At 36.3% G+C, this 23,028-nt stretch overlaps 1 long non-coding RNA gene and 1 pseudogene across 1 annotated transcript; both read right to left on the bottom strand.

The window, feature by feature from the left end:
- Nucleotides 1–8,299: 8,299 nt before the first annotated feature.
- On the bottom strand, nt 8,300–9,212 carry LOC115975309. The gene is made up of 3 exons (XR_004088105.1): nt 9,093–9,212; nt 8,443–8,478; nt 8,300–8,353 (listed from the first exon to the last, which is right to left on the bottom strand). It is a non-coding gene; the product is annotated as an uncharacterized LOC115975309 (long non-coding RNA).
- Nucleotides 9,213–10,285: 1,073 nt separating this feature from the next.
- LOC115965433 lies at nt 10,286–13,562 on the bottom strand (annotated as a pseudogene).
- Between the last annotated feature and the right edge of the window lie 9,466 nt (nt 13,563–23,028).

Genomic DNA, 23,028 nt, shown 5'->3' on the forward strand with positions numbered 1-23,028 from the left:
TAAAAATGAAAAAAATGAAAGAGAATTTTAAGTTTCAAAAGATGCCCTTACTTCTGTTGGGGTCATCACTCCAGGTATGTACAAAACTTCACCATATTGGGCATCAACCATAATGTCCTGACAGCCAATAAGCATATAAAGAGTATACAGAAGAAGCGCTATTAGTGATGCCTTCTAACAAGTTTGTTTAGGATTAAATTCAAGATAGAAAGTTACAAGAATCATGAAGAGCACTAAAAAGGACAAAATAATTCAAAACGCATGAGATTGCAGAATTCAAAACGCATACTTTCACCATTGCAGGACTCATTAGAAAATTGGCTCCAGCATTTATTGCATTATTGGCATCCTCTACATCTAAAACAGTCCCAACTTGCAGGATACTTAATATTTTTCAGAAGTGAGAAAACTCTTGCAAAGCAGTACTTGCATATATATATATATATATATATGGAACCTTTCTATGACTTCTCTTTATTGAAGTTGGAACAGTAAAAACATTCAAAGTCTTAGGAAGATAGTTTTTGATAGTCCTCCAAGTAGCTATGGCCTATTCTTATTTCACAGATAGTAAATCAAAATTGGGCTCTCTATTTATATTTATCTATGCTATGTCAGCAACAAACAAACCCATCCACATGCATCCAAAACCAGATTGTGAACTTAAAATTGCATTACATGAAATGTGCCTAAAGATAATATCTAAAAGGGGCAATTTATTATAGCATTTTGTCAGATAACTAGTAATTAAGCTAATTAGCTCATCATGGATCATTATAAATCAAGCTCACATATTCATATAACATCCAACAAATGAGAAACACCACCAAACAAGCACATTATTTGTCCATAGATCATGCATAGATAACCATACCGACAAGCATAGAATTTAGCAAGGATTTTTGTCAAGCACAGTTAATTTGAACATAAATGATATATTAAGAAATTCAAGAGGAGCTATGAAGAGAATTGTTTGTTTTTAGACCCCTTAAAACACAACTGAATTAACCTAGTAAATTAGCCAAGTGATTATTTAGTCCAAGTTTCAGATCTAGGTTAGCCAAGTGATTATTTAGTCCAAGTTTCAGATCTAGGTTAACACAATCATATAATCATATCATGCAAAGTAGCGGAAATATAAATGACACAGTGATATGATGACCCAGGAAACCACACCGGTAAAAACTTGGGGAGGATTTAACCTAGCAATCCTCAAGGTAAACTTGAATCCACTATGAAAGAATCGAAGTTTTACAATAGCAACTTAGACCACTAACATCCTATTCCTGCCTACCAGTAGAAACTTATTGACATGACCACGTGCAAACTCCGAGACCACATACTCCTTTCTTGGATTCTCCAGCAAGTACAAGAGCACCCGCTTGTGTTTCTTTAAGCTCTTTAGTGCAGTGACTGAATGATCATTAAGCTCTCAATCAGATCTCCTTCTTGATAATCCTAAGCATGTGTGAAGGCAACCACCTCTAGATCTCACAAGAGATTCACACACACAACAAATAGATCAACCTTAAAAGACGTGGCTAGGGTTTGCCTTTTATACTTAGGGCAAAACATAAAACCTTACACGTTTTAATAGGCTAGGGCTGAGTTGGAAAAATTCTGCAGAAAAAACATTCTGCCTTAGATTCGATCGATCGAGTCTAAGCTTCGATCGATCGAGCCAGGCCGAAATGCATACTTAATTCTGCAACAAATCGATTCCAACTTTACATAAAAGACACAACTTTGAGCAAGTCTAAACAAAACTAAACAACCTATTTTGATCATGGTTTGCCAATAATACACATTAGAGTTCTAATACATTAGTTCCTAAGTACTTAGAACCTAACAAACTCCCCATTTGGCAATCCGTGACTAAACACAACTGAAAGCTCAAAGTTTACAAAGAAAAGCCCTTTATAAAAAAATGCCCATTATAACAAATCCAATCCTAACTACTATCCATCAGTTGCAAGTGTAGACAGCAGCTCAATTGAATTAACCTGTATATTTCCTGAAACACTAAACAAAACGCATAAACGCATGTGTGGAAAATACAAGTAAACAAAATAAATTCTTGATTTCACTCAACACAAAATAAAGACATATATCAATGAATAACTCATAAATATAAATCAATAAGCAGTGAAACAAGAAACATATAAAACAATAAATGTATCTCCCCCTAACATGAATAGCCCAACAAAAATACATCAAGAGCCAAAAAAGGTAAATACAAAGTGAAGCACCTAGATACAATCTAATCTCCACAAGCTCCAACAAACAAAAATCTCTCCCCCTGAGAACAAAAACCTCTACAAATGTTCCAAATGTACTCCCCTTTTTTGTAACGGAATGCCAAAGGGCAATCAAAATCCATCATCAAAAGGAGATGGCGGTGAGGATCGTCGAAACTGTGCCAACTTTGCTCACAAGGCACAGATCTCATCGAGCATATCCACCAAAATCTATCCATGAGCCGCCTGAACGGTCAAGACATGATCCAACGTACGTCGAATGTTTGAATCATCCGAAGTAGTCGATGGAGGAACATCAGCATCAGCAACAGCAGCACCAGACGCCTCAGCCGTAGCAGCACCTGTAGAAGAGGGAGGAGGGGGTACAACACTAGAAGGCTCAACTCTAGGACACTTAGAGCCAGCTCTCATATGAGCAGCCTTCTACCTAAGGAAGGTGGAACCTATGGGAGCTACAACATGTATGGGCTCACTAGCAAGGAAGTTATCTAAACCGAGAAATAACAAAATCCTATGAATGAAAATAGGATGAATAAGAGCATGAGCGACAGCTGAACTCCTATGAACTTTGTTCAAAGAACGAAGAAACAGATGAGGAAAACTAATAGTAGCATCAGAAACAAAAGCGTACAAAAACACACATCGCTCAATAGGGATGGTGTGGAGATGAGAAATAGGCCACAAAGAATGACACGTTATCCTAAAGAAAAGATAGGTAGTCTCAGTAAGCTCAGCGGATGTGATCCGAGGATTAGAACCCCACTGGATAAAAGACCTAGTGATGTATGATATAACGTCATCAAGGGGTGGACACTCCTCATAAGGATAGACGGGCTGCCTAACTACTGGAACACCAAGAGCCTCAGCCATTACCCTAGGTGTAATGGTGAACTTTATACCTCGTATCCAACTCTTAACCAAGGTGTTGGTATCATAGATGTGGCAAGAAAAGTTCGAGTAGAACTCTCTAATCAGGGTAGTTGGGGGTGGATGATCTATCTCCAACAAAGGCAACCAACCTCTACTCTCAAAATTTGCTCTAATGACAGGGTCTAACTCATCTAACACAACGTTCTACTCAGCCTAAATTTTTTTCTTACTATTCAGCTTCTCATATAACTCTCTGCTTTTGTCACTCCGAAACAACTCACTCCTAGAGGGAGACTCAAAAGAAGTGGAGGGTGTCTTATGGGCTCTAGTCTTCCTAGGCATGATGCTAAGGTAAGGACAAAGACACAAAAATAGAACCAAAGAGAACAGAAAGCAAAAAAAAAAAAAAAACACAAGGGCAGACTGCAAGTTAGCACCAAAAAAAAAAAAAAAAAAATCTATATGATGCATGAATAGATAAATGGTATGATGCATGCTCTAATACAATGATAATAAGTTCAATTCAAGTTTAGAAACACAAAATTGGCTTGAGCATAGAGTTTCTAACAAAAACCCCAAAATTTGAAAAACCACTTGTTCAAAAACCAACAAATTGATCAATTGATCATTACATAAGATAAGTAACACATTATAATGATCAGTTGAGTCAATCCAACAAGCCAATTTCATCAATTTAAACCAAATTGAACAAAAACCCCAATTCGGGTAGTTTTGAGCCCTAGAAATTTCAATTTCTCACAAATCATCAAATTGATCAAATTAATTCACCAAGAACAATTTTATATTGTCCCACAACAAAAACTCATTGATCAATTGTGAAAGAAAAGGCTTAATTCATCAAAAACCCCAAAAATTTCATAGGTTCGAAATTTCCCAAATAATGCAGATTTTATGTAGGAAACATGAAAATAAATGCAAAAGGAATGGTATAAATGTCTTACCAGCCTTGGGAGAGGAAAACCTTGCAAAAAGAACGGAGGAAAACGACAAAAAATTGATGGTAATCCTTGTCCGATTCGGAGAGAGAGAGAGAGAGAAAAGTTTGAAAAACTTTTGAAAAGTGAGTTTGAACAAGTCAAACTCAGTTTTTAAAAAAAACCTAATTCACGGTTTTCGATTGATCGAAATTTTAGGTTTGATTGATCGAAACAGACAGAGGCTCACCTAAATTTTTAATCGCAATTTCGATTGATCGAAAAATAGCCTCGATCGATCGAAATTCTGGAAAAAACACATTTTTGAAAACACAACTTCTCAAAGCATTGAATTTTATGAATAAAATGCATGAGTATGAGATGAAATTCTTTTCAAAAACACAAGTTTTAAACCTGGTTTTCCCAAAATTAAGATCTTCAACCATTTTCCCTTTAGATTCTCAAGCATCAAATTGTTTTGCATAAGACTCAAGGTATGTTCAAACTTGGTTGTTCAAACCAAAAACACACACAATTTCATGTACAATGTTTAGTAAAGATTAACTTGTGTAGTGTGTGTAACTAGCAAAAGTTTGAGATACATGTGAGGTGATATGTGAATAGCAATCAACCACAAGGTCTACAAAATTCATCACATAGGATTTGAAAGAGATTATTACCTAAAGAGTTACATCATATAACTCCCACATCTCTTAGATCATAAGCTTGCAATCATGTAAGTTTCTTGATTTTGCCTCATATTGTACATACAAATTTTAATTGTTCAGAAACTTATTAAAATAGTCGGGATAATGTACATACCAATTTTATTTATTTGATTTAGCTTTAAGTCCAATAATGTATACACCAATTTTAACATTTAAATCGAGGCTACACCTTATGTTCTTTTTGTGCATGTGCTACACTTTCTTGAGCACAAAATCTTACGATATGCACTAAGGTGTTCATGATTGGCTAGTGAACTGTGGTGAGATGGTTATTTATGCATTTCTCAAAAGGTTCAAGTCCGACAGTCAAAGACATGTGACTTCAAGATCAAGACAAAGTGATCAAAATCATAAACATCTTCCCACACAACATGCACTACAAAACTTCAACTAGTAAAGTGCAATAAGTAAACTCATCAAAGCTAAACAAGGTACAAAAGATATGTTATGTGAAAATAAATTGACTAACCTTGTTTTCAAAACTAAGAAAATAGTGCAAAACACAATTTGCTTCCTTTTTCTTCCTTTTTTTTTTTTTTTATTTTTTTATTTTTATTTGGAAGAAAAAAAAAAAAAAAAAAAAAACAACCTAGAATGAAATGCATGAATATTATGCAGTGCAAATCCTAGAAACAAAGAAAACAAAAAACCAAAGAACAATGGTCACAAGGAATATAGCAATGAAGCACAAGGACCATGTTAGAAGGACTCAATTAGATTGAGCCTTTTGCATCTAGAACTTTTTAGATGCACCACGAGCATTGGAGTTCCTATTCACATGGGAATGATTTCCAACTCCAGGATTGGAATAAAGGTTTAGAGCCTTTACCAATTCACCAATGAGTACCATAGGATCTTGTGCTTGAGGCACAAGTACTTTTGGTTTGTTTGCTCTCTTAGCAGCTTGCAGCTTATAACAGTTTGGACAAATGTGTCCAAACTTTCCACAAAAATGACAAACCCATGCAGGCTTATCATGTGACTTGTCCTTAGAAAGTGTAGACTTCTTTGGTTTAGACTCTTTCAGTTCAACCCTAATCTTCTTAGGAGGTGTAACTTCTATAGATTTAGCCTCACTCACAGAGGGTTTGACAACTTCACTCACAGGGGGTTTAACATCCTCACTCACAAAGGGTTTGGAAGAAGATGAAGGAACAAAGTTTGTGAATGAGGTGCAGACACAAAGATGCTATCTACAAAACCTAAACCAGTTTTGTCAGATGGAGACTTTTGAACACTTAGCATGTGATCAAGTTTGGAGCTTGCAGACCTATCAATTTGTTCTCTAGCAATAGATAATTCCAGTTCCAAATTCTTAACTTTATCAAGCAAAAGCATGTTCTTAGTCTTCACATTATTCAAAAGGTCATTAGCATCAAACAGTTTAACAAGCAAAATTTTCTTTTCAAGCTCAAGAGAAGCAATTTTCTTTAAACCCAATTCAACATTCATAGCATTTTTTGCAACAACTTTGCAAAGTTTATTGTAGGTTTCTTGAAGATCTGCATCCTCAGAGAGTTCCCTATCAAAAGGGTTCTCTTCAGCAGATATATTTTCATTGACTACAGCAGTAGTAGTGAAAGTAATGAAGTTTCCATCCTTGTCACAACCAGACTCATCATCAGAAACTTCATCTTCACTAAGGGTTACAGCCATAGTCTTACCCTCAGACTTCAAGTAAGTAGGACATTCAGATTTCATGTGACCATACCCTTGACATCTAAAACACTGAGGACCCATAGAATTATTTAAAGATTGTCCTACTTTTTCTCTAGGTTTATTAGTGTTGTTAACCTTAGTGAGATCATTCTTCCTAAAGTTTCTAGGTTTATCAGTGTTCTTATCTCTTGCCTTTCTGTTGTTGTTTCTAAGGAAATTCCTAAAGTTCTTGGCAAGGTAAGCAATCTCTATAGCAGAAAGCTCATCATCAAATCCACTAACATCAACATCATCAACTGACTTAAGAGCCATTGATTTGGATTTGCTAGTCTTAGTTAGGTTCAACTCATAGGATTGAAGAGATCTTACAAGTTCATCAACAGGGATGGAGTCCACATCCTTGCTCTCAGTGATGGTAGCCACTTTGGGTCTAAAATTTTCAGTAAAAGATCTGAGAATCTTCTTAACAATTTTAGGTTGATAGATTTTATCCAAGTTGTAAGCAGAATTAACAATATTATTGAGTTTAGCATAGAATTCATCAAAGGATTCATCATCAGACATCCTAATGCTTTCAAATTTAGAAGTTAATTGTTGTAACTTATTAATTTTAACAACCTTTGTGCCTTCATGCACAGTTTGGAGGATATTCCAAGCAGTGTGAGCAACCTCAATATTAGAGATTCTCTTAAATTCCTCCATAGAAACAGCGTTAAAGATAGCATTCATAGCTTTGCTATTGAACGTGGCTGCTTCTTTTTGAGAAGTTTGCCACTTACTAACAGGAGTAGTGGGTTTCTCCCATTCGTATTCAACGGAGTTCCAGACTCTCTCATCAATTGATTTCAGGAATGCTTTCATCCTTACTTTCCAATAAAAATAATTATTCTGATTAAAGTGAAGAGGAATAACAAGAGAATGTTCGTGTTCCATGACAACAGGGGTCAAGGATTAGCTCAGAGATCAAAAGATCAACAACAAGAGAGCTACCTGCTCTGATACCACTTGTTTGTTTTTAAACCCCTTAAAACACAACTGAATTAACTTAGTAAATTAGCCAAGTGATTACTTAGTTTAAGTTTCAGATTTAGGTTAACACAATCATACAATCATATCATGCAAAGCAGCGGAAATATAAATGACATAGTGATATGATGACCCAGGAAACCACACCGGTCAAAACCTAGGGAGGATTTAACCTAGCAATTCTCAAGGTAAACTTAAATCCACTATGAAAGGATCGAAGTTTTACAATAGCGACTTAGATCACTAACATCTTATTGCTATCTACTAGTAGAAACTTACTGACACGACCACGTGCAAGCTCTGAGACCACGGACTCCTTCTTTCTTAGATTCTCCAGCAAGTACAAGCACACCCGCTTGTGTTTCTTTAAGCTCTTTAGTGCAGCAACTGAATGATTATCAAGCTCTCAATCAGATCTCCTTCTTGATAATCCTAAGCATGTGTGAAGGCAACCACTTCTAGATCTCACAAGAGATTCACACACACAATAAATAGATCAACCTTAAAAGACGTGGCTAGGGTTTGCCTTTTATACTTAGGGCAAAACATAAAACCTTACATGTTTTAATAGGCTAGGGCTGAGTTGGAAAAATTCTGCAAAAAAAAATTTTTCCTGAGATTCGATCAATCGAGTCTAAGCTTCGATCGATTGAGCCAGGTCGAAATGCATACTTAATTCTGCAATAGCTCGATTCCAACTTTACAAAAAAGACACAACTTTGAGCAAGTCTAAACAAAACTAAACAACCTGTTTTGATCATGGTTTGTCAACAATACAAATTAGAGTTCTAATACATTAGTTCCTAAGTACTTAAAACCTAACAAGAATTACTCCTAAGGTTGTAGTAGGATGCTCCTGCACCAGCTGTTGAAGAACCTATGCAAAAGAGAAAGAAAGCACATTAACTCTCAAGCCCAAGAAGCCAATTGGATTGGAGAATTGGAAAAGATTGCATTCTAAACAACCTTAAACAAACCTGGGGTAGACATCACAATCTCCAGCTACATATCAAGAATGAGAAACAAATCAGAAACCATCTTTCATATAATCATGGACTACTGCAACTAATTACAGAATAAGAACAAATTACCATTGTATTTCTTTATAAAATGATTAACATAAACCGAACATTTTCCCAATCAACAATGCAAAAATTTCCCAACATTCTTAATTACAAGAGACCTTAAGTAACGGCACGAATCTAACTAACCAAAATCCATAGATTAAGGGATAAGCAATGTGGGTGCAATAAGTTCTTCTAGACTGTCCAAAAGAATGCAACTGAATCAACTTTTAAGATTATAAAAGTTAGTTAGTTAATATTTATTTATATAATAAAAGTTGGGTCTTAGAAGTCATGACTGTTACGCATGTGATTCATTAATTATTAAGACAGTTTACTTGACATAAAACTCCAGTTCAATTTATGAAAAGATGAAAAAAAAATTTGTAAAAAAAAAAAAAACTCACAACTGAGATGCCATCACTAAGTATAGCACGTGCAACTTTTAGTGCCAGCTCTGCGCTATCCAAAAGGAGAAAAAAGATACAGTAACTAAGCCATTAATAAGAGTATAAGACAACAGTCCCTAAATATAATATTAGAGAGAGAGACCTGTTGGCACGAAGGCAAGCTATGACACTAGAACTGTGAATGTGTGTCAAGGTTTTGTGAACAGAGAGCTGAGTAGAAGAATAGCAACAAACACTCAGCCGAGGTGGAGGTGATGGCGGTGGTGGTGGCATTGAGCTTTGAAGCCAAGTGTAGCTGCACATGCTGCTGAGGGTGAGGCTTGTTATTGCCATATCCATTCACCTTTGCAAATGCAATAAGATATAAAAGAGAACTGTACATATGTTGTCTTCTTGCTACTTGTGTTTGGCTCTAACGGATAGTTTTTATCTATCAGAGTAGCCAAACATGAATTTGCAAAATAATACTATCTCTTTTCTTTGATATAAAACTTCTTTCATTTATAATTAATGCTATGGATATAAATTTTTTTAATGAAAAATTTCACAATTATGAAGTGATCTTGTGAGTGGTAAAGAAAAATAAATGGATTCACGAGTGTCAGTTGTGTCCATCACTTATGTCAATCACTTCAACAATTATGAAATTTGTTGTGAAACAAGCTGTGTCCATTGCATTATTTGATATGGTGCTTTGGTCAACATACCTCAGTACTTTGCTTACTTTTTAAATCAAACTATAAAACAAAGCACTCCCCTTTTACATGGGGTAGTAAGTACTAAATAGTACATATTACTTGGTTTTGGAAACAAAGTTAGGCCAAAGTAATCTCAGTTTAGCCATAAGGGGAACAGGTTAGGTTTGACGCTGAATTGGTTGGTCTTCCATGACAGATTGTAGAAAAATGTGAGTGTAACTCAGTTGCAAACTCACGTACTAGCAAGTTATGAAATTGGGTGTGCAATTGGGTGTGTCTTTAAAATTATTTATAAATATATATATATATATATATATACCTGCTGGGCAACCACACTAGTTAAAGCACACAAAAGTCCCTAATGTTTTTTTGTTGAATTTGCTCCAAGCCCAAGGAAAATTCAAAATCAACAAAAAAGCTATGTGCATAACAAAAAAACATTAGGGTGGGCAAACAGTTTTTGTTGAGTGCCATTTACGAACTAATAATAACCAAATGAAATACAGTTTTGACAGCTATGTGCATAACAGTTACGGGGCAAAAAAGCAAAATTCTACATGTATTACTATTAGCAATTAGCATCCTCATCAGAATAACTGCTTCTGCAATAAAATGAGACGCATAATAAAACATAAACTTATACCTTAAAGCTATAACCTTGATCAATCAAAAACTGCTACCTTTTGGTAGACTAGTACATCTCCTGCATTCAGACCCAATAATTTGGATATCAAAAATCTTAACTAAATATTAAAAGGTTCATACTTCCAAATTAAAAAAAAAAAAAAAAAATCTATAATAAAATGATTTGACAAATCACCACTAGTCCCAAAAGCTTAAGCTAATAGGAAAAAATGAATTTAATCACTCAAACATTATTTTTAAAACTCCTCCACCCAAACTCCCCCCTTAATAAGTGAAAATTTTAAATTGGAGGAAGAGTGGAGACAAGGCTCTAACTCAAGATACCTACTCTAGGAAGTGGTGATTTAATCACTTAATCATTATTCTCACACAGTTCAATAACTAATCAAATCAAGAAAAGAGAACAGATGCATACCTGTGTATCTATTGACACAAGGGAATAGAAAAATGCATTGTACTCCTCTTTACCTCCCCCCATCCTATCTTAAAGTTGACCCTGTACGTCCAAATGGACAGAATCTTAAATCTGATGGTTGGCATAATCCATTAAAATGAAACTCTGACAACAATGTCCAATGCTTTTTTATTCCAAAATAATCGCAAACAATCTTCCATAATGATGCCAATCAATTAAAGTTGCTAATTATTTCTGATGAGCCTTAATTAGTCTATTAAGATCCATAGGTAACACCAAAATTTTGGGGCTAAGGCTTGTTGTTGTTGTTGTTGTTACCAACTACTATAGACAAGCCAAGATTATATTGTATAGAAAGAGGATATGAAAACGAACCTTAGCCCTAAGAATACGACCCAGACGTTGGGCTTCTTGACGTCTTGAACCAGCATGTGAAGAAATCTGAATGATAACATTCGCCTCAGGAATATCTATCGAATTATCACCCACCTAAAAATGACAAAACAATTAGGACAACCTTCATTGATATAATGTTCCAATTTTTTTTTTTAATAATTAATATAATGTTTCAACTTCAAAAGCTGTATCTAATTTAAAAGGAAAAACTAGTCGATATTGTGGAGTTCTAATTGTTTTCAACTCCGAAAGAAGAAAAAATAAAAAAATTCAATAGTATGGGCAAGTCTACCACATCAACCCAAATAGGATCACATATATGCACCAGTTTCTTGACCTTGACACACACCCAATGGAGAGTTCATACATTCAAGCATGTCATAATAATCTTACAAATACTTCAATCATCAAGTAGAGCAAATTGTATGAACCCATCAGAAATAAGATGCCAATATTTTGAAGAACCAACATTACTGAAAAAAGAAGGTAACATCAATTGATTTTAGGTTTATGAACAGTAAAAAAAGAGTGAACAGTAATTTTCACGCATTTAAAAATTATTTTGCTACAGTGTTTTCAGTTTTCAGCAAAATAAATTGTATCCAAATGGGCCCTAGATATGAAGCAGCACAAGTAGAAGCATACTTCTTAAGAAAAAGATCTTCATAGACAACCTGGTAGCACCATAGATCATAGGTTTGCATAGTTTCATCGCATACTCTGTGAGTGCAAAAAGATTGTCAGCAAAGACAATTATTTTATCACCACGCTGCTGTTCATGAAACCTTATAAGAAACTCGCATGCCCTGAACTTATTTGGGTTCATCACATAGAGTGCTTGGAAATTTGAGAGACCATTAAGTTAATGAAGGGGGATAAATAACAGCTGGGAACCTGCTGACTTTCTATAAAGCAATTACTTCCATAGAGAAATGTATATATAAAAAATCACAATCAGAAAATAATAGCATACCATGAAGGTCAAAATAGAGCTGCAGAAGTTAATCAAGAAAGACATGTAACAGCAGCAAATAAAAGCATTACATGAAGAAGAATTGACATGATGCAGAATAATACATACATTCATCCCCGATTTCCAATTAAGAAATAGTTTGCATGAAGAGAAAACAAAAATGAAGGATTTGTAAACCAGGCAAACTTGCTTTTTCTTGGAGTTTTCTTTCTTCAAATATTTAGCAAAAAGCTCCTTTGTCATTGGACACCATACTTCAGCACACTGTACATTTGCAATAAATCCACCTTTTACTAGATCCAACTAGTTTGCTTCATACAATTTCGGCCCAATGAGAAATTTCAGATCGGTAATCCTTTCATCCTCTCTAACAAGAGTGGCTGCAGTAAAATTAGTCAACAAATTTTCAGTTATCATCAGAAAAAGGCAATGCTGGATGTTGCAATATTCTAAACAAATAACTGAAGACATACCAGTGAGCCCAAGTTTGCAGTGAGATTTAGAGATACCAATGACCTTTTGAAACATGTGAGTAGGAACCACATGCACCTGAACAAACCAGATGTAATTCACCAACCTATAATGCATATAACATTGACATAATCTTATAGGTAGGAGGCTACAATCAACAAATGAAGTAAAAAAGATTACCTCATCCATGAGAAGCAAACCCCATTCTCTATTTCTTATCTCTTCAATGATCTTTTCAGATTCTTCAGACCGTTTACCACCAAAAGCAACCATGTTATATGTTGTCACAACCACCCCAGCATTACCGCGGAATCTTTCTTTGCTATCAGATGTGAAACGACAGATTTGATCTTCTCGGATGGTTGACCATAGCCTGAACTGGAAAGCCCACTGATCGACAGAAACAGCATTTGTTGCTAAGCAAAGGCAGCTGTTTTTTATTCGGCAAGCTGCGGAGACACCAACTAGAGACTTTCCAGCACCAGAAGGTAGCACTATGGTGCCAGATCTTGCTCTATCTACAATTAAATAATTTTTTAATGTCAACTGAAATTATATATCATTATTCAAAAAGTTAAGACAAGAGTAATATATTTGTTCTTGCCAAAGCCATCAGAGAGCTTGAGAAAATCTAACAACGAAAAAAATTGTAAAAATGTTAATAAGAATACCAGTAACAAATAAGGAGAGAAAAAAATCTTAAATTTTCAAGTACAGAAGATTTAACATTAGCATGTGGGGTTTCTACACCATTCAAAAATCTGCGTAAATTGTATAACTAATCATGCTTTCTTTTTATCTGCTTACATAATCTACTATGTTCCTTAACAATGGGCTGAAAATCAGTCTTAAAAAATGTGACTCAATCTATATTTGGTCCCACTTCACTTCACTCTTACAAAGGAATAAGGTATCATTTGAGTTGCCTTTTTTGAACCTTACATTGTCTCGTATAATGAGGAGAAGGTCTTGCATGTCCTTCGTCAAATGCCTTGAGCTCAGCTTTGTGTCCATGTTTGTGGCCCCCTGCTCCACAAGGAGGTGCCTTTGAAATGCATTTTGGCCGACCTTCTGGCACTGCAAGTAACCCAACAACCTGCTCAGCCTAAACATGGGGTGGGTTGATGATGCCTGAAGAAGGGCCAGTAGATGTACTATGGGAGGGTGGCCCCTACTACATGTCAGGAGGGGTTGGATTAATACTCAAGTCAAAGGATGGAATGTGTGATAGCTCAAGAAATGACCGTGGGGTGGGTGGATGGATGTCAGACCTAGGACATAGATGTGGGGTAGGTGAAGGGATGGTGGGGCTAGGAGATGGATGTGGGGTGGGTGAAGGGATGGTGGGGCTAGGGGATGGATGTAGGGTGGATGGAGAGGGATCGGGGGTAGGGACAACTCGAGGGGTAGCAACAGGTGGACGAAAGCGATGTTCGGTAGGAGTTATGCTCGTGCTTGGGCTCTTAGTAGTGCTTTGCCTCTGAGTAGCTACATCCTCATTTGGGGCCTCAGGGATAGGAGGTTGTACACGGCCAATCTCCTGCACTATCTTCAGCATATCTGTAATGTCCTTGTGGTTCTTTGTGCCCACTGGGTGACGCCTCAACAAACAGACGTATCCTTCAATCTGCACATGGAACAACCAAGTATATTAGTAATGTAATATCAAATCAACAATGCCAATTGATAATAAAATAAATGTTGGTTCTGAATTGGTTCTACTAGTAATGATTGCAAATTATAGGGAGACCAAGTGTTACCTTTGACTAAATTTAAATTATCTTTTCTATTAAAGATGCAGCTAGCGGATAGAGTAGACAAAATTGCTAATTAAAAATTCAAATGAATAGAAAATTAAAAATAATAAAAATGGAAAGAAGAATGTATACCATAACTTTAAAGGTTGAAATAGGAAATATGACATTAGAGCATCTCAAATTAGATTTTTAAATCAACAAAGTTCTCTATAAGGTAAATTAACAAAGTTCTCTATAAGGAATCTTAAGTAAACAACAGCTTTAAAAGGGAGGTTTGATGCTAAGAAGACATTGGACCATATATATTATGTTCTCTAAACAGTGGTTTCATGCTAATAAGTACAGTAAGATGTAGAAGACATGGACAAATTACCATTAGAATCAATTTAGCATCGGGGAGATCAATGAACCTCCAAGTTACCCTTGTGAACCAATTGAAGTACTCATGCTGTGGAGGCATATCATGAAGCACTGCTTCACAACGCCGTTGAAGGCGATTACCCCACTCCTTGATATGCCCAGCATATTTCGCATCCAATCAACACTGACCTTCCCTCTTAAATTAATGGCATGAAGCACTGTATCAGTGTCAACATCATGGGGAATTTCTTGGATTATCCCAAATTGACGAACGACACGATCCGATGTATGTTTTTCTACTAGGTGGAAACATACAAGCGGCTCCGTTTCCATCTACACGGCCCTCCCTGCAACGCACCACGGTAGAAGGTCCTCTAATTTAGCTTCATACAACTGCCACACCACCTATAATAGCCAAAAAACAAGTGCGCAACACATTATGCAACAATGTTTATATTTTAAAGTTCACCATATATATATCTTGTTCCTAAACATGTTAAACAAGGCATTTTCATACCTGGCCTAGCAACATTGAAGCTATTTGCTCACGATACCTTTTCAGGAAAACGTGGGCAGGCCTGTTTTTCTTGTTTAGGACCCACAACCACCTACAATCAAGAACAAGGGATCATTAACTTTGTACAACTTTCCCATTGAGAAAATCATATGATTAAAACTATAATGTAATCAATCTATGGATGGTCAAGTTAATGTAATGAAGTTGTAGGAAATAATTTGCATATAGACTCTCTAAGTTCCAAATCATGGTCATTACGGCTAACTATAACATGTTATTGGGTAGAGCTTGGTTAATGTATACAGTAATTTTAAATAAAGTATTTATAACCTTAGCCCACCCACTCGCTTTTCAACTAATCATTATAAACATACTTTGTTATGTTGCATTTAGAGTATGTTTTCTAATAAGATAGTTAATCTAGTAAACTGAAGCTTGGTTAACTAAGTAGCTTTTATATACTTATAAAATAATAAAAAATAAAAATTAAGAATAAGTAGCATATATATTAACCTAATCATATAATTTAGGAAATTTGACACAAAATTAAAGTATATTAACCTAATCATATATATTGAACCTCTATTTAAAATTGTTTAATATTGACTTAAATAATTCCTAAAAGCCTTTAAAATAAATAAATAAATTCAAGTTACATGACATGTATGAGGTAGAGACTTACTTCAGGGACAATGGACCACGTACTAGAGGACCATAAGCACCCACTGGCAGGCCACGCTCAACTGTTAAGCACAAATATGGGAACCTGGCCCATGCCCAATATTGGACCAACAGCAAGCACCCACCAATCTGACTAGCTTTCTTATCACTTGCCCTGAATAACTTTCGGTACAACCATGCAAGGCAAGCATTTCCCCAACTATACCTTCGTGGGTTGCGAAGGTCTTCCAACTATTGCACCCACATTAAATGCACCCTATCATTGGATTTGTCTATGAAGATTGTGTCCCCTAGTAGCGCTAGGATGTAGCATCGTGCATACTTATGCAGCTGATCTTCTTCAACATTAGGCGGCAATGGATCGGTAACTTGCTCTAAAAGCTGTTTGATGAGAATCCTCTGGCCATTAAGTTGCTTTCTCTCATCATTTCTAGGTCGAAAGCCAAGGAAGTCCTGACACACATTCTCCCATTCTTTCTGCGTGCTCCTTGTTATAGCCTCGCCATCTACAGGAAGCCCGAGAAGAACCTCCACATCTTGCAATGTGATGGTGACCTCACCATGTGACATGTGGAAGGTATGAGTCTTGAGCCACCATCGCTCCACTAAGGCTGTTATTAGGCCATGGTCAATCTCTCTACCCTGGGTCCTGAGGAGTCCCTCCAAACGAAGTACCTTAATGATGTCAACGACTCGATCATCCACCATTGGCTCTCAATTGGAGAACTCTTCACTATGGCTACAGCATGTAAGAGACATTGGATCTTGCACAGAACAAAACCATGGATTAATATATGACAGCAAGTGCGTGTACATTGTATAAATTAAATGTGTGTACATTCATTAAATCTTTAGTGTTATGTTTTACTTGCCCATTCCAAATAGCTTCTGACCGATGGTTGGGCTGCAACGTCAACATTGATTCGTCAATGGGGCTAGGCTACACATGGTCAATCTATCCAGCATTTGCAGCAGCCATACTGCACAGGAATGATAACCAATTAGCATGTAATAGACATAATTGAAAACAAAAACAAAAACAATCTAAGAAAGATTCTCAAAAAAAAAAAAAAACCGCGTTGTATCCAATGGTTATCAGAGTAGAGACAATTGATGGCAAAATGAGGCAAAAGTTATTCAAAACTCTTGGAGCAACACACCCTTCTCTCACTTGAATCATGGACTGCACCATGAATTTGGCTTGTGAAGCCTAGTATATGAGAGGAGACAGTATTACTCCCAAAAGTACTGACTGATCATTGCTTAAGAGGACCTACTGTATGCTCTATTGTATACATTATATTCATAATATGTGTTAATGAATTGAATTGTAAACAATGTGTGATTAATATGAAATCCAGCACACATGTTAGGAATAAAGAGAGTTACTGGGGTTTTCATTTTTCAAAAAATTAACCCAATGAAACATAATTAAATGATGACATGTAACATTGATAAGTAGTTACACTTGATCCTGATTCCTGACCCCATATATACAAAAGCATTAGCAGGCTTTATTACTACACTAACCCAGGGCTTCAACCCCAGCAATGAAAATATTTCATACAAGTCAGACACTATACACCTATAATTAAAAAGGACAACAAAGCAAAAAAAATAAAATAAATAAATAACATTAATTGTATACAACAATATTTTGCTTCGGTAGATTAGATTTGAACATCATTTGGTCATACTTCCATTTGTTTTATTCATTAATAATCAATATAACAGCAAATGAACAAAAGTAAATTGAAATTTTTTTTAATACGGTTTTTTAATAGGGTTAATTAATAACATGGGAAAAATTAATGACTACAATCTCAGCACAAAATGGAAAATTTTTCTCGCATTTTCTTGGGAATCAAACAGAGTAACACACGAAACAAGTTCTAAAATAGTACAGTTAACAATCAAATCAATCATAATTTTGGAACAAAAACCACAAACCCACATGAAAAAATCATACAATAAGAAAATCATACCTGAAAGAATTGAGTGAGAGTGGAGAGGGTGCTTAAGAGTGGAGAGGGTGAGGGAGAGAGGTGTGAGAGTGAGAGAGGTGCAAGCGTGAGAGGGTGTTTGTGTGAGGATAGAGAGGCATGAGAGTGAGAGAGGCAAGAGTGTGACAGGGTGTCTGTGTGAGGGTGGAGAGGGTGACTGAGAGGGGCATGAGAGTGGGTCGGTGAGTGAGAAAGGCATGAGAGTCTGCTCTGGTCTGTGTGAGAGTAAGAGGGTGAGTGAGAGTGGAAAGGCGTTAGAGTGGAGAGACGTTTAATTTTGAAAAAGACCTATTAGAAATCAAGTCTTAGAGACTTGGTTTCCAGGTGGCTTCCACGTGGGTCAACCACGTCACATACAAATCACCACGTCACACACAAATTAATGCTTAAAAGGGTTGGCTTATAAATTGAGTCTTAGATACTTAATTTCCAGGTGGACGCCATATGGAAAAAACACCAAATTAGACGTGATCAGAACATCGAAACCGAGTCTTTGAGACTCGATTTATAAGCCTTAAATCGAGTCTTTTAAACTCAAGATGTTAGTAAAAAATATAGTTTTGTAACAGTGACTGCTAACTATATAGTTGGGCAAATGGGGCTAATTTCAAATTTTGGCCAATAATTTTGTGTTTTGTGTTTTGTGTTTGCATTTAAGAGAGAGAAAACAAATAAAATGTTAACAGAGACTTTACTCAAATCTGGTCATGTATTGCCTTCGTTTGTTGCCACATAATCCTGTTTGAAGCAAATCCAGTCTACAAGGTAGTAGAAGGGATTTCCCAAAAAAAAAAAAAAGTAGTGAAGGGATCATCATACTTAAAAAAAGGATAGGAAGCCCTCGAAAAGACTGATCACTTCGAACCAAGTGCCAAGAGGCTGTAGGATCAAGTATGTAGAAATTATGGTAATGAGTTTGTAAAGGGTAATAAATTGTCCACCAAATAATGGACTGTGGACCAAAGGACCAATGAGTAACATTAGAGGGTCTAGTAAAGGAAGAAGGCTCAATCAGGCCCAGCCTATCGAGCCATGAGTCATCCTGAGGAGTCTAATTTGGCCCAATTGCACTTGCCAAGGAGATCTTTGCCCAAAATGATTTGCCATGTATGCGTCTGAAGAATCACAATACTTGGTGCTATGCACCCATTTGAGCACGTTCCCCAAGATAGGGTGTTAATCACGAGGCATAATTATAGTGGTAGCGTTAGAAGGGGATAGCTTGGAGTCCACACGTTATTTGTTGGAGTGACCAGTTTGAACATTGAGTTAGACAAAATTTTCCAATATGATTCTAAATAGGGGAGGGGAACATCTAACATAACAGGGCTCCCATCATTTACATTGGTATAAATATGGAGGAATCCCCAAAGAGAAGGGATTCAGATTTTAGAGAATTAAGAGAGAGACAGAATCCCATTGAGAATTGAAGTGTGCTACTGTAGCAAGTATTGATCCAAGGAGTCATTATAACCTTGGGTTAACTCATATTCTAGCTTGCATGTGTGTATTTTGTGTTTAATCTTTCCTATCATCTTGCCTCAGGATATTTTCTCTTAAGATCTCCTATTGTAAGCTATTTTTCAGCACCCATATAAAAATAAATTGTAAAGGTTATCAGGCCCAACTTTGGTTGGCTTGATCCGCTCCAGAGGTCAAGTAGTGGCACACCTTGCCATGCATAGGTGGTAGCCATTGGCTTACCAAAATGCTCAAGTAGCAGTGTACCATAGGGCGTGAGGCTATGATTACACATGCGGGCTCATTTGCTCTTCTTAAAAGAAGGGCTCTGTAAGAAAATTGTATATTAAAATATATTTGTCAAAATACAAACACTTGGCAATTCCTATGAATTGAGAGTATTTTAGTAATTTGGTTGAGTCTAAAATCTTCTAGGAGATCTAAATATCATTTTTTTTTTCTTTGAATCCAAGTTAGCTTGTATTAGGTTTTAGTTTACTAGTCAAACTAGAAGTCCTAATAATGAGTACAAGAAAGAGTTTTTATATAAATAAAGTGTGTAAATGTAACTCAAGGGAAGGGGGAGTTGATTAATATAGTTAATGAATATTTTGAGCATAGAGGCATGTTGGCCTTTGTGGTTTCTTTTCTTTCTCTAGTTCCATTTTTTCTTTATTTTCTTATTCTTTCTTTCTCTTGGTTATATTCACGGGTACTATTTATACAACCCCTAGAACTAGACATGGCAAAATGAATCAAAATTTGCCAAACCCACCGGAACATGAAGAAAAATACCTAACCCGAACCCAAATATTTTGACCAGAAGTAAAAAGGATTGACAGTGATCCAACCCATTTTTTGAAATGTTAACCCAACTTGACTAACTCGTGACCTGACTTGATTTTTTGTAATAAGTAAAGATTTTTAGATATTAAATAAGAAAGTACATGCCAAGATAATTTGGTTACAATAGACTTAAAAACAGCATGTCAATTCCTTCTCATGAAGGCATGGTGCGCGGTACTCAGTCTCCCCAAAAAGTGGATTTAGACTCATTATCAACATGAGCTCAAGAGTACGCAAAGCATCTTTAAAAAAAAATGTTGGAGTCGCCACTTGGTTATAGGTCCAGGAACTAAAACATGACTCTATGAAGGTCTTTCTACCAAACTAGGTCCGAGTTAGGGTATGGGATGGGAAGAGGTTAGGCACCCCAAGCCTATCCAGCTGTAGCTAACCTTCATATATCGCTGCTTAACTAGATGGAAAGTAAGCTTATCCTAAGGGCTTGAAAAGTGTGCGATTATATCTAAAATCTAGGTGTAAGTCTACGTGTCATGTGAGACAGATTTGGAAAGCAAAGTAGACATTTGATCACAGAAGAATAGGCATGTAAAGGATCAAGAGATAACATCGACATATGAGCATGGTAGAGATCAAGACATGTTGCAACCCATGAACATGTGGATATGTAAGCATGTGAGCATATAAGCATGTAATGCATACAAAAGGTCATGAGGAACACGTCTAACTCATGGTATTAAACTCAAGAGATCAAAGTGTAAGCCTGGAAGACAATTGTGGGTGTAAGCGCCTGTGACCATGGGAAGTATGCCTTGGCTTAGGGTGGACCATCGCAGAGTGCAAATGGAGTCGCCACCTATTTTAGGTGTAGGAACCCTAAATATAATGCCCTTTATGGAAGGATTGATCTTTACAAGAGCACATGTTCAGAGTTAGGTATGGGGATGGGAAGGTGTTAGGCATCTAACCCCACCCAACTTGTGGGTTAGCCTCCACTCATTATGTTCCAAGTCTTAATCTCATTAAAGACAAATTTAACATGTTATTCTAACTCACACACACACACACACACTCTAACATGCATCTAAAGGTAAACAACATAGCATAATCATCCCCAAACCTAACATTCATATATCATGGAATTAAGCATACATTACCAAGGGCAAAAACATCATAAGGAAGATTTGGATAAATACATCTAAACATTCAAGTCAACAAGACTCATGGTATTCAACAGGCATATTCATGTCCATAAACCATATCATACTTATCACCAAAATCAAATGCATTTTCTTGTTATTGTGCATGACTTACCTCATTGCATCACAGCACTTATGCATCAATGCATGTTCATATTCATATGCATGTTCATGGTATCCAAACAATTTATAAACCTAACAAGCATAAAAGAGATAAAACAGAATGAAACAAGACAAAACAAAGAAACATAGGCTTAAAGATATGAAAACTAGGTTAAACAGAGACTAAACATATAAAGAAAACAAGAAAAGAACAAACAAAAACGAATTAAGGTTTTTGGGCATGAGTGTGCGTGCATATACATAGGGTATGAGTGCGCATCCCAACTATATGCGTACGCACACTTCAAGTATGCGTACACATGCATGAAGCATGCGTATGTGTACACACTTGAAACCCTAACCCAGAAACTCATAACAGAAAAACACAGAAAACAAGAAATCTAACAACCTAGCATGCTTTAGACATAAACACTATGTAAACCTAAACTAAACAGACATATTAAGACATTAAAACATATATACAAACAATAGCAAACAAAGAAAAGTAAAGAAAAGTGAAGAGCCAAAGATAGAACCTTTACCTCAACACTAAGAAGAGCTTGATTTTGACTGTTCCCCCTAGTCAATCTATTCACAACCAAATCAAAATGGATTAGTAAAACTTAGAACTCAAAGATCAAGACTAAAAAAGGTCCCAATCAAGAAAAATTTAATTTGAGGATGTTTTGTGAAAAACTCTCTCTTTGATTCACTATTTTCTAGTAAATCTTGTGTGTTTTACCACCGCTTTCATCCTCCTTGAAAAAAAATTCCTTTTATGGCTTTATATAGTTGAAAAATAGGGGTTTAGGGCGGCTCACAAACGATGTGGGATCCATTCCAAACTAGAATTAAGTGCAAAAAGATTTCCTTACATAGTTTCTAGAACCCTAGTTGCATGCACATGCTCATGCATGCGTGCACATGCCATAAGCATGCGTATGGCTTGAGTGTGGGCATGCATATGCATGTATGCATGCACATTGTTTCCTACGGCATTTATTTTCCAAAAATAGTTTCATTCTTCCAAAAATAAGTTATATTTTCCACAAATACTTTCCTCAAGTAATTTTTCATCTTATTAGGCCCTGAACCAATGTTGGGCTTTAGAGTGCTTCCATTATTGGGGAACGGGGGCTCGAGTCGTAAGGGGTACAGAATGCAGTGTCTACAGATGCCCCTCTTTTGATTTATGAGCTCCGCTAACAGAATCAAAAGAATTAGAGACAAAATATTTTGTTTCAACGTACGGCTCGGGCCCAACCTACGCACACGACAAATAACACGTATACATAGGGTGGGGTGCAACTCCACAGAGTTGCGTGGGATTTGTATGTTTGAAGTCCCAGAGGTGTTACTTAGGAAACAAGTAATGATAGGTCCACTATCCAAGAACCTAGTTTGTCAATTGTAAGCAAAAGGCAAGTCACTCACTACCCTAGAGCCATTAAAAAAAAAAAAAAAAAAAAAACAAACAAACAAACATGGCCAATGGCCTTAGCCATCAACCAAACAAATGAGGTGCTCTTACAAGCTAGAAGGATACATCTTTGTGGTGTCCATTTGGGGGCTTTTGCCTCTGGGTGATTTCTGTCT

The sequence above is a fragment of the Quercus lobata genome, chromosome 2 (genome assembly GCF_001633185.2).
Source record: "Quercus lobata isolate SW786 chromosome 2, ValleyOak3.0 Primary Assembly, whole genome shotgun sequence".
NCBI lineage: Eukaryota > Viridiplantae > Streptophyta > Magnoliopsida > Fagales > Fagaceae > Quercus > Quercus lobata.